Source organism: Armigeres subalbatus, chromosome 1, assembly GCF_024139115.2.
Source record: "Armigeres subalbatus isolate Guangzhou_Male chromosome 1, GZ_Asu_2, whole genome shotgun sequence".
NCBI lineage: Eukaryota > Metazoa > Arthropoda > Insecta > Diptera > Culicidae > Armigeres > Armigeres subalbatus.
The window spans coordinates 253,223,395-253,237,085 of NC_085139.1; the positions used below are offsets into that span (position 1 = coordinate 253,223,395).

Consider the following 13,691-nt stretch of genomic DNA (forward strand, 5'->3'; position numbering starts at 1 on the left):
AGGGAACCAGGTCCTGGAAGTACCCAGAAGGTGGCCAATTCGATCGAAAATCGCAGAAATGTACTCCAGTGTACTTGTTTTGCAAAATCATGAAGTTTGACATGTCGCAAGATGGGTTCCAAGATTGAACGAAAATTGGCCACTTCCCCAAGGGAACCAGGCCCTAGAAGTACCCGGAGGGTGGCCAATTCGATCGAAGGTCGCCGAAATGTACTCCAGTGTACTTGTTTTGCAAAATCATGAAGTTTGACATGTCGCAAGATGGGTTCCAAGATTGAACGAAAATTGGCCACTTCCCCAAGGGAACCAGACCCTGGAAGCACCGGGAGGGCGGCCAATTCGATCAAAGGTCGCCGAAATTTACTCCAGTCTACTTGTTTTGCAGAATCATGAAGTTTGACATGTCACACGATGGATTTCGAAGCCTATCTGCCAGTGACTATTTTTTTCAGGAGGGAGGTAACCCCAGTACTCCTCGGAATATATCCGGAACCATGGCCATTGCACAAAAATTGGTTCGGTTCCTAAAACTATAAACGATCCGACGGGCACAAGAAGGCGAGGTGCGCAACGGGAAAGGTGGATCGATCAGGTGGAAGATGACTTGCGGACCCTCCGTAGACTGCGTGGTTGGCGACGTGTAGCCATGGACCGAGCCGAATGGAGAAGACTCTTATATACCGCACAGGCCACTTCGGCCTTAGTCTGATTAAATAATAATAATCCTAAAACTATAGGAATTTTGTGATCGATTCCAGAAGATTGCTTGAAAATCCGTTAGAAATTGGCTGAGCTGCGTGGTTTTGAATTGTTTTATCGTAAAATGGGGGTTCGGGACGTACGTGTTAAGAACATCATGAGATTGTCGGTTTACTTCATTCTCCTTCGAAGAACTCTCATCCGATCCCCCATCCATATTAGCGGAGCCTGCACGAGAAAATTACTAGTATTACTAGTTGAATTGATCTGAATTTTTCGATTCCGAACCATTCTCGTTTGCTTCTGACGTATCGACAAATCTCGCATGAAATTCTCGTTCCAATCAGACTTTTGTCGACATAGAACGACTATCAGAATGCACTGAGAGTTCATCGAGGTTCATCCACATCGACAATTGTCACTTGTCACGACTACGGGAATCAGGTGACGCGTACGACTCGACTCGTGTCGATTCACACGAGACGCAGAATAAGGGTGAATATTTCGAAAGAGGGGAAAGCCAAATCAGTCGATTTTAGGTTGCTGTTTTGGTTCAGTGTAGTTTATAAGCCCCTCGTTCATCATCGATCTCTTCCGTCTTTTTTACATCGGGGTTAGGAAGTTTGTTGCTATCTCTTTCTGTCGCACACGAAATGAGATGGCACTACCAACCGACCGGCACACGATTTTCCCGCATATTAATTTCCATCTGCTGGAAAAAGACCAACAACAATCATCAGCGTCATCGTAGCCGTGTCGGTGTTGGTGCTGCCTTCCATCACTGACCATCAGACAGCCAGCAGCAGCAGTGAGGTGTCACTTGAATGAATGCGGATATTCTTTCTCCTCCCGTTCGTACGTTCGGTTCGGTTTGGTTGATTATTCGTCGGTTCGCCGTTTATTGTGTTGCGTTGTGAGGACACACAGAACCAGTTTTTGGGTGCGTGATTTTTATTTGATTTCGGTTCTCGGGAGTTTCGATTCTGGTGGTTCCCGTGGCTTTCCGTTCCGGCTAGTGTTGCTGAATTCGCTACGAGTGGTGGAATTTTGGTGGCGCCTGCTGTTCCGGTTTCCGTTACTCTTGCTCTAGACTTCGGATGACGGGTCTTCGCCAACTTTGATCAACGCGGAGGCGACGTAGTTTGGCTTTTCCAAAAGGGGTTATTTCGGTGTCTTCCACGGATAATTGCCGCCTCGTAAGTAGGCCTTGTGGCTTAGTTGGTGTAATTTCGGATTTCCAGCAAGAAAGGGTCGGTAAGCTTCCGGGAAAAACGGAGTTCACGGAAAGGAAATCTGTGATCCAAAGGGAAGGAAAAAAGAAAAGAGAAAAGTGCAACGTGAATAATTTCTGCAGAGGAGCGATTTCTCGTCGAGTGTGTGTGCTCCAGTGTGCGGGAGCAAGATAGCGCAAAAGAGTGAAAAGTGCGTGCCACAGTGCCTAGTGAGAGTGAGTGGGACAGCAAACGGATAATTACCAACTGGATAGCGCGCTCGAAAGGGGATTTATTAAAATAACCTGACTGGAGATTTGGAGTAACTAAATTAGCTGGCCTAGGAATTTGAAACTCATCGTAAGACCGGACTAAACTGGGACTAGAAGGTTTGTGCCATTTTACTACCGTATTAAAATTATTTTATTTATCAACACACTAAGAACTGTTCGGTATCTAAAATACTGAAGCGCGGGATTTGTTGAGACATTCTTGTCTGCGATGTGCAGATATTCCGTGATTTCGGATTCCGATAAATTGTTGAGCAAACCGAATGGGTGTCGTTTCATCGTGAACATCGCGTACAGGTGGTGGTGCTTACTGACCCAGTGTTGCCGAATATTCTGTTATTCGATATATTTTTCTCCTAGGATTAATCCGATTAACTTTTTGCCTTTTTAGTATACTAAGTATACGCAAAGGTTTCAGGATCACTCCAAAACTCAACTTTTGATAGTAGGCTTGGAGATCCATAGTTTTATATACTAATCGACACAGCTCGACGAATTGAGGTAATGTCTGTATGTGTGTGTGTTTGCAAAAAAAAAAAATGTAAAACACTTTTTTTGGACTTAGCCCAATCCGTTTTGCTTGCCACAGGTTGCATTAGACGTGAAATCTTACCTAATTTTTCGCTTTTGAAATTTTAGCCAATCGGCCATTGCGTTCCGGAGTTTTTCAAAAAACATTGTCGAAAAAAAAATTAGAAACTGCTGCAATGCATTCAAACCGTAAAAAGATTGAATTGTTTAAAACAGTGGGATCTATCCCCGAAGTATTATTTCGACCTCTCTAATGTGTTTTTCTTATTTTCAGAATGTTCTCTATCCTATTGAAAATCCAGGCTATACTGATTCGCTACCTCCTACTACTAATTCCAAAGTTTTATCTCTAACTCGATATCCTCTCTTAATACCCAAACGCAATATTTGACAGAAAATATATGGGCTGTCAAATCTACCGTTTCCGTCGCCGTTCCGCTGTATTGCGTGGGGGGCCTTTAATTACTGGTTGCTTTGATATCAAGTAAGGAAGAACTCGCTGTAAGAACTGTGATGTCCTATGCATCCCAAAAAATCTGAATCCATCAAATTGTTTTTTTTTATGTCTTTATTAGGGAGACTTTGAGCCCGAGGCTGGCTCGTCTCCGCATAAAATTGTCCTCAGTTCTATCCAATCGAGACATTTGGGGCGATAATTAAGCAGTTATTTAGTGGGCTCTCTTTAGCCGTGCGGTAAGATGCGCGGCTACAAGGCAAGACTATGCTGAGGGTGGCTGGGTTCGATTCCCGGTGCCGGTCTAGGCAATTTTTGGATTGGAAATTGCCTCGAGGTTCTTGGGCATAAAAGTATCATCGGGCTAGCCTCATGATATATGACATGGCAACTTGGCTTAGAAACCTTGCAGTTAATAACTGTGGAAGTGCTTAATGAACACTAAGCTGCGAGGCGGCAATGTCCCAGTAGAGGATGTAATGCCAATGAAGAAGAAGAAGAAGAAGAATTAAGCAGAAACTGGAGACAAAAGAAACAGTTATTAGTGACATTGGCCAAATGAATAATTGGTGGAATGAGCTAACCAAAATCATGGCTAAAGAAGGTGTGCGCCGGCTGACAAGCGGCATCAACAGAAAAGAGCGAGTCCTTCTCCGAAATAACGATGCATCATTGATTTCAGTTGTTTATATGGAATGAAATAATATAAGCTTTGTATCATTTTTAGAAAGTTTTCGATTGAACGAGAAGTTTAAAAAATACACTCATTTAGAAGTGCCCCATTTCCAAATGATCGGGATTTTAAGTGCCATATAGGGTTGGTGTCATGGGTAAATACGAGAAAGACAGTATCAATACTCGGTGAATTAATCAGTTTTTTTTTTCATTCTTAACATTTAACATTTTTCAACATCATCCACGATACATCCGTGAACTTGGCATCGCTGATCACCACAACTGAGTAATATGGGATCGTAGTTTTCCAATCATTATCATCATCGACGTCGCTGCTGCCGCCGCCGCCAGCGAGCTCAAGCAATCGACAGCCAGTCAGATGATTGGATGTTCGATGGCTGGTGCAATTGTGTTTGTGTTGTGTATCTTGTCCGCAGCCGCACCGTCCTGCTGATGGCTGGCCGGGCGGCCGTATCTGTCTCGCTCGCGCTCCGACTCCATCGTCTGGCGACGTTGTTGGTTGGAACTTTTTTGTTTGTTTGTAGGACTTTTGTATGGGTGAGATTTTGGATTCGACCGCTCGCTGGCCGCTGTCGGCCGACCGTCGATAGATTGATTGCAGCCGTTCGTCGTTTTGTTCGCGGTGCGCGATAAGGGAACTTGCGTTAGAAAAATCATTACGTCTAATGTGGGTGATTATTCCTGTCACCGCTCAATTATCGTGATTGGAAGTGATTTTCCTCTCGATCAGGGATACTTTGTATTAGATTCAGATTGTCATGAAAAGATTTTATATAATTTTAGAAATTTAAAGGAATATACAAAATGCAAAAGAATATTCCATGAAATTGATAAAATAACTTCAGACATCTCAAGAAATTCTTTTCAGCTAGATTTTTTTATATCTTTATTACGGAGACTTTCAGCCCAAGGCTGGATCGTTTCTAAAGAGAAATTCTTAAGTTCCTTTAAGTACTTTTTGCCTATTTTTTTCCTGTGCAATGCTGTGAATGAACTTTAGTACCAATACGGATATGCGTTGTAGATGAGCCCAATCGGCCCAAGTGGAGTACTTTTCAGATTTCAAAATACCATCAGCAAGCGGAACGCAAATATTCAATATCAGTGACGACCAAATGTGATCGAAACTGCTCCGACGCCTTTTCGTGGATAGATTTAAAAGGCCTTCCGATCTCTTAGTGCAAAAGTAATAAAATATTTGTATAAAAGTTCAAAACACTTCCATGAGACAAAAAATTACCCAAACTAAGTTGTTATTATTGTGCGCAGAATTAGGAACATTGTGCGCAGAATATGGAACATTTCAAAATATGTGCGCAGAATTAGGAACCATATGGCAATTTACAAATCGGTTAATAATATATGTTCTTAATCAATTTAATCAAAATTTTCATGACTCATAGTCTTCTGTGGATTATAGTTACACAACTACTACATAAATGTATTCATAAATCATTATGGTTTCTCGATAACAACGATTTTATTTCGAAATTTTCTTAAATGCGCAGAATATGGTACCTCCACGGTATATACATAAAAATGGTTTTCTGTCTGTCTGAACCAGAGTGTAAAATAATCGAAAATTTCTGGCTCTGGACTTCCAATATTCAGTTGAATATTAGTCATTGAATATTTCTCGGGTACTTATTCAAAAGGACGTATGTGATTTTGTAAACAAAGATTCAAACGTTGATTTCTCCGATCTGATAGCTCTCCCACGCAAACAATCACCACAGACAGGTAGGGGGAGGCTTCGGCTACCTGTTCGTGGTATTGGTTTGCGTGGGAGTGCCATCAGATTGGACAAATCGACGTATGAATCTTTGTTTACAAAATCACATACGTCCTTTTGAATAAGTACCCGAGATTTATGCATATTCTACAAACGGATAAATTATCTGAAATCTGAACAGGTTTTAAATGAGTAAAGTAATTGATCACATAGAACTGAATCCGATTTCCATCCGCGAAGCACATTCAACGGTAAACATCAATATAAATAATGCTAATTATGTTTTTTTGCGCACATAGTAAGCAGTGACCGTCGAATGAATGAATTGCTGGAGTAGTCGTCTGACTATGTCATTCTATGTTTTGAATAATCATGCGATGTTTGTCAACGGAGACGAGCCAGCCTAGGGCTGAAAATCTCCTTTAATAAAGACAAAAAAAAAAAAATGTTTGTCAAAATTCTGGTTTGAATCCTATAGGCTCGGAAACTACTCAACCGATCGGCGTGAAAATTTGCATGCAGAGGCTTTTGGAGCCGGGGAAGGTTCTTAAGATGGTTCGAGACCCCTCCCCAAAAACACATTAATAAAGCTTGAAAAAAGAGATCCCTCCCCGCTTCGGAAAGGGGAGCTTCCATACAAATGTAACACTAATTTTTTCATAACTCTAGAATTAATCAAGTAAATGGAACCAAATATGGTATGTGTAGGTTTTGGAAGGTGGTAGTGAATGATTTTAAAAGCATCTGTTCCTAGTGTTGGTAAGTAAATAGTCTTCATTTTTTCGGTATTGCTTAGGATAGAATAGTCGGGCCTTTATTTCAGATAATCCAGCCCCTTCTGATACTCGATAGCGCCAGATTTAGTCACTATAGAGTTGCTACAACATTTTATTTCCTGACATGTGGTGCTCGGGAAGGTCGATAACTTTAATTAACTGATTCAGTTCCATCGTTTCGAAATGATGGAGACGCATGACCGTTCCTTGCATATATAAGCAAAAAAATCAAATTTTCAGGCTCAAAAACGGCTTGGCCTTTCTAATTTTTTGACTGTATGTGTAAAAACGTTTGAATTTTCATTTAAAAAATATAAAAAGCACACTCGTTGCGGTCCAAAAAATTGAAAATAAAAAAAATCAGATATTTTGACTATTTGAACATTCTAAAGCTTACTACATATTTTGAATAAACGATATTTTTTCAAAAATCTATGCTAAAAGGTTAGAAATCGGTATATTGGTTTAAAAGTTATGAAGGTTTGATTTTATTTTCTGTAAACGCCGTTTTTTAGACCGCCCTATTCTGAAATTGTCCACCCTAAGACCGAAACAAAAAATACGGGTTCGATTATTTTCGGTAGAGATCATTCATATGTGCAAAATCGGAGAACTTTTTTTCGACTATTTTTTTCATGGAATCGCTGTATAATAGTAATGGTAGTGAAAACGATAATAAATAATGGTACTTAAGGGGATTATTTTATAGAAAACTATTTGGATTAGTGACTGTAGCTTAGGAACGTCTGTTCTTGATATAAAATAGAGGCCCATAGAAGCAAATTTAATCACCATGGGGACCAAAAGGGAATAGACCCAATGTTGAGTTAAAGTGATAATTGATAAAGATAATTGTGAAATCGGTGATCAGCTAGAAGTGTAATTGTCGCTGAAAATGCAAAAAATAAGCAAGGATAAAGACAATGTTGCGTTCCATTTTAATTGCAGCAAACATGGAGAGATAATTGTTGTGAACTTTTCAAACTGCGATAACTTGTATAATTTAGAAGTAAAACAGAAATCATGTCCACAAAACATCATCGAAAATCGACTACTTTTCTAAATGCGTGGCAGGCGATCATTGTTCTATTCTGTTGCAGTTTGGGACAAACGCTTATTGCGAGTATGTCCCAACATTTACAAGAGAGGTTGTCATTAGCAATGTTGTTGTTTTAACTTCCCTGGTGATCAGTGGTGTTATCAAAGGGGACTACCCAATAAAACTATTTGGATCAGGCCGAAAACAGTGACCATTTGAGCAACGTGGCTTAGGAACGTCTGTTATTGATCTAAAATATACGATCATAAACGCAAATTACATTACAATTGCTTCAGGAAATTGTTCAAGGAACCCTTCAGGGCTGGTTTCATGAAATCTTTTAAGAACTCTTTTGAATATTCCCACACAAAAAGTCCAGCGTGTATTCCGGAGGATGTTTTGGGTTTACCTTAAGGAATTTAAAAAAAAAAAAATCCTAAGCAAATTTTCCGAGAATATTTTGAGAATCTATAGAGGTTTATAGAAAAATATTCTTACAGTTTTTCCGTTGAGATGGAATATTTTTTATGGATTATCAGAATTTTCTGGAAAAAATTGCAATTGAATCTTCATATGTATTCCTAAGAGTTTAGAAATTCTATGTGAGATTCAAAAGGGGGTCAGTGGAAATTTTTGGAAAGTTCTCAAAGTAATTTATGTAGAGTTCTTGGAAAAATTTCTGAAATTGACGGGCTTGGTGGTCATATGGCTACCGCTGCTGCCTTATACGGAGGAGGTCGTGGGTTCAATCCCAGGCGCGTTCCATTCCTTGTATCTTTTCATATATTTCTCATGTTCTAGCAATCGCTAGAACTGGAAATGGGCTTTCATATCGTTTCCATCTTCTATCCCTATACCTACAACTTGATTAGTTCTAGCAGGTAACTGTTAGAATTCGAAATGAGCCAAAAAGCTCCTTTCGGCATCCAATTAGAATATACTCCACCCTTTAATTACTATCACATTGAGTGAGTGAATCAGAGAGTGAATCAACTTCATGTCCATGACATTTTGCAGGCCCTACGTAGTTTAGATGCTTCAAAAGGTCCTGGTCCTGATGGAATCCCTCCTATATTTATGAAAACCCTAGCAGTGGAACTAACCACTCCATTATTTTGGCTATTTAATATGTCACTAGAATCAGGAAAATTCCCAAATATATGGAAAAACTCATTTTTGATACCCATTTTCAAATCTGGAAAAAAATCAGACATACGTAATTATCGTGGAATAGCCATTATCTCTTGCATTCCAAAACTTTTTGAGGCCATAGTAAACGAAAAATTATTCAAACAAGTAAAAAACCGAATAACAGACGCACAGCATGGCTTCTTTAACACCCAAAAGGCCAAGCTCTTTGAGAAAGCGATTTTTGATTTTGGAAAAATCATAACTTTTTTATTTTTTGTCCAATCTTGATGAAATTTTGACACAAGGTCCAATTTTTATTCTAGTTTTGGCTGCACCTAGAGTTTTTCGGAATTTCTGGATGGTTCCGGAATTATTCCAGATTCCCTTGGGGTACCAGCAAACTGATGTTTGGGGTATTTCGCCAGTTACTCAATTTTTCTCCATGGAACCCATATAAAACAGTATGAAACAATATTGCCACACTAATAACGAGTCTCATAGCGATTTTTCCGAAAGTTGGTCTTCCATACGGACATCCCCAGGAAGCTTCCAAATGTCCCCAGGGAACCTGTAATGGGGACAATTTCAATGTTGCTCCGAAACATGTCGTGCGACGGCTCTTTCTTCACAATTTTTCATGAATATACTCGCTGTTGTTATAAAAGTGGTCGATGGTCAGTTTGGCCACTCTTGTGACACCCGGAATGCCCCCAGGGAACCTGTAAAGGAGACAATTTCGATTTTGCTCCGAAACATGTCGTGCGACGGCTCTTTCTTCACAATTTTTCATGAATATACTCGCTGTTGTTAAAAAAGTGGTCTATGGTCAGTTTGGCCACTCTTGTGACACCCGGAATGCCCCCAGGGAACCTGTGAAGGGGACAATTTCGATTATGCTCCGAAACATGTCGTGCGACGGCTCTTTCTTCACAATTTTTCATGAATATACTCGCTGTTGTTATAAAAGTGGTCTATGGTCAGTTTGGCCACTCTTGTGACACCCGGAATGCCCCTAGGGAACCTGTAAAGGGGACAATTTCGATATTGCTCCGAAACATGTCGTGTGACGGCTCTTTCTTCACAGTTTTTCTTGAATATACTCGCTGTTGTTATAAAAGTGGTTTATGGTCAGTATGGCCGCTCTTGTGACGCCCGGAATGCCCCCAAGGAACCTGTAAAGGGGACAATTTCGATTTTGCTCTGAAACATGTCGTGCGACGGCTCTTTCTTCACAATTTTTCATGAATATACTCGCTGTTGTTATAAAAGTGGTCGATGGTCAGTTTGGCCACTCTTGTGACACCCGGAATGCCCCCAGGGAACCTGTAAAGGGGACAATTCCGATTTTGCTCCGAAACATGTCGTGCGACGACTCTTTCTTAACGATCTTCCATGAATAAGCTCGCTGTTATTATAAAAGTAATCATTGGTGAATTTGCACACTCTTGTGACACCCGGAATGCCCCCAGGGAACCTGTAAAGGGGACAATTTCGATTTTGCTCTGAAACATGTCGTGCGACGACTCTTTCTTCGCAATTTTTCATGAATATACTCGCTGTTGCTATAAAAGTGGTCGATGGTTAGTTTGGCCATTCTTGTGACACCCGCAATGCCCCCAGGGAACCTATAAAGGGGACAATTTCGATTTTGCTCCGAGACATGTCATGCGGCGACTCTTTCTTAACGATCTTCCATGAATAAGCTCGCTGTTATTATAAAAGTAATCATTGGTGAATTTGCACACTCGTGACACCCGGAATGCCCCCAGGGAACCTGTAAAGGGACAATTTCGATTTTGCTCGAAACATGTCGTGCGACGACTCTTTCTTTGCAATTTTTCATGAATATACTCGCTGTTGCTATAAAAGTGGTCGATGGTTAGTTTGGCCACTCTTGTGACACCTGCAATGCCCACAGGGAACCTGTAAAGGGACAATTTCGATTTTGCTCGAAATATGTCTTGTGACAGCTCTGTCTTCACAGGTTTTCATGAATAAGCTCGCTGTTGTTATAAAAATTGTCTATGTACAGGATGGCCGCTCTCGTGACGCCCGGAATGCCCCCAAGGAACCTGTAAAGGGGACAATTTCGATTTTGCTCTGAAACATGTCGTGCGACGGCTCTTTCTTCACAATTTTTCATGAATATACTCGCTGTTGTTTTAAAAGTGGTCGATGGTTAGTTTGGCCATTCTTGTGACACCCGGAATGCTCCCAAGGAACAGTTAAATGGGACAATTTCGATCGTGCTCCGAAACATGTCGTGTGATGGCTCTTTCTTCACAATTTGTTATGAATAGCTTCGCAATTATTATAAAAGTGGTCATTGATCAGAATCGCGAACTTATTCTTTTCAGAACCCTAAATACATTCTGTTCAGAAAACCATTCGATTTTTTTTTAGAATCGCAAACAGATTCTGTTAGGAACCTTCAACGGGTTCTATTCAGAATCTCAAACGGATTGGGATCCAAATTCCAAACAAATTATGTTCCGAATCTCAAACAGATTCTTTTCAGAATCCTAAACGGACTCTGTTCAGAATTCTGTACAAATTCCTCTCCAAATCTCAACAGAAATTATGTTCAGAATTACAAACGGATTCTCTTTAGAACTCCAATCCAAACGGATTCTGTTTGAAATTTTGAATCTCGAACAGATTCGTTTCAGAATCTCGAATAGAGTCTGTTTAGAATTCCAGACGGATTCAGTTTAGAATCTCGAACGAATTTTGCTCATAATCCTGAGTGGATGCTTCTTAGAATCTAGAGCCGATGCTAATTAGGATCCCAATAAGGTATCTCTCAGAACTTCACCCTATTTTTTTACGACAAGTTATTGTTCACTAAGGCTAGAGCATAAAAATATAAGATCGAAATTACAGAATCGGTCAGCATATGATCAACTGAGCCGAAAGGTGCTATAGCGAAAAAAAACAATTTCTCGTGTCAAGTCCGCTACTGCAAAAAATAAAAATCAGCTATGGCGATAAAACCTGTAGAAATAATGTCCTCAAAAGCACATCATTTAAAAAGACTCACAGGAATAAAATATGTTGTCCAAATACACAATATTCTGTAATATGTAACATAGACTGAAAAACAAATGCTGTAATAATATGTTCAAGTTCATGAAAAGTTAGTACGTACCCCCAACTCGATTTTCCAGCAGTCAGTTCAGCGGATACGGGCATCGAGTTTTTTTTTTAAATAATCGCATGAAAAGGTGCTTCCGTCGCAAGCAGTTTATCCTCCAACGGGATTCGAAATTCGAGTCTTTCAATTATCTGCAGGGTAACATTAATTATGTTTTATTTCTGAGACTGCTGTTGGTAGCGAGGACTAAATACGATATAACGTAAACCGTAACACACTACATCAAAGTGATTACCGTGTTAAGGGAATATATGTATGTATGAATGCCATCATTATTTTCAATAAACTTTCACACAGGTCTGTTTTTTCTTGAATATCTGAAATATCATAATTCTGCTCCTCAGATTCCCCAGTAAGTCCTGGTTGAAAGTTTACTTTTCCTCCGACTTCAAGAAAGCATCACTAGTTCAAACTATTTCTATGTGTGCACATTTAGATTACTCCGAGGCTACTGCAAGCAGCGAAGGGCTAGTAGGATATCGTAATACTTCGTAATACTAGAATACTTCATTACTTATTCAAAACTCCCATCACTTGCAACTATGAAACAATAAGCCATTGGCTGTGATTTTACTCTAAACATTCTAACGAATACCGTAATTCTACTTGCTTTCATATATGTTCACGATGTCAAGCATGAATTATAGCGAAGCCTGTTTCTATTTGTTCCTCTTTTGACTGGTGCCGAATCAAAATCAATGACCGGCATCGTCAAAATTCTTGAAATTCTATAATCCCATTGTATTATATTATGTGGGCATCGATGAAACACAGGATATTCGGTGATACATCATTTACAGCCTTTTGCAAATAGAAGCCGGTTGCGACAGTACATAGATGCAAAAAGGGCTTGTTTTTATCTGAATTTGAAATCTTACTTTTCTTCGTATCGATAAAATTTTCAAATCCAGTTGTCAAGCGATATTGAGATTGACCTGTTGTAAAAATGGAGAGCTTATCGGAGACGGATCTAGTCAACGTGCATTCTGATGTCGACGAATTCGTCTGTGATCTGAACAGCGACGAAGAGCTTTTTGAAGGGCATCCGTTTGCATACGAAGAGGATGAAACGACATTTTTTAACAAATCAGGAGATTTTAAGTGGTCAACAAAGCGACCTTCCAGAGTTCGTAAAAATTATGAAAAACTTGAACGTGACAAAAGTTTCAATCTAAGTTTAAGTAAAATAAGTTCACCTTAAAAAGCATTTATGGAGTTTTTCGACGAGAAGATGATGAATAGGTTAATGCTATACACAAATACGGAAGCTGCTGCAAGGAGTGATACCAATTATCGTCCATCGACCACTTTTATAACAACAGCGTGTATATTCATAAAAAAATGTAAATAATGAGCCGTCACACGACATGTTTCGGAGCAAAATCGAAATTGTCCCCTTACAGGTTCCCTGGGGGCATTCCGGGCGTCACAAGAGTGGCCAAACTGACCATACACCATTTTTATAACAACAGCGAGTATATTCATGAAAAATTGTGAAGAGCCGTCGCACGACATGTTTCGGAGCAAAATCGAAATTGTCCCCTTTACAGGTTCCCTGGGGGCATTCCGGGCGTCACAAGAGTGTCCAAATTCAGAAATGACCACTTTTATAACAACAGCGAGCTTATTCATGGAAGATCGTGAAGAAAGAGCCGTTGCACGACATGTTTCAGAGCAAAATCGAAATTGTCCCCTTTACAGGTTCCCTGGGGGCATTCCGGGTGTCACAAGAGTGGCCAAACTAACCATCGACCACTTTTATAACAACAGCGAGTATATTCATGAAAAATTGTGAAGAAAGAGCCGTTGCACGACATGTTTCAGAGCAAAATCGAAATTGTCCCCTTTACAGGTTCCTTGGGCGTCACGAGAGCGGCCAAACTGACCATAGACCCTTTTTTTATAACAACAGCGAGCTTATTCATGAAAAACTGTGAAGAAAGAGTTGTCACACGACATGTTTCGGAGCAAAATCGAA

General features: G+C 40.0%; 1 protein-coding gene across 1 annotated transcript in view; it reads left to right on the forward strand.

Moving 5' to 3' along the window:
- Window positions 1–1,528: 1,528 nt before the first annotated feature.
- LOC134206731 (moesin/ezrin/radixin homolog 1-like) overlaps window positions 1,529–13,691 on the forward strand; it is a 176,074-nt gene continuing 163,911 nt past the window's right edge. The window contains exon 1 of the mRNA XM_062682458.1: window positions 1,529–2,299. The gene's annotated coding sequence lies outside the window, so the exon portion shown is untranslated. The remainder of the gene's footprint in view (window positions 2,300–13,691) is intronic.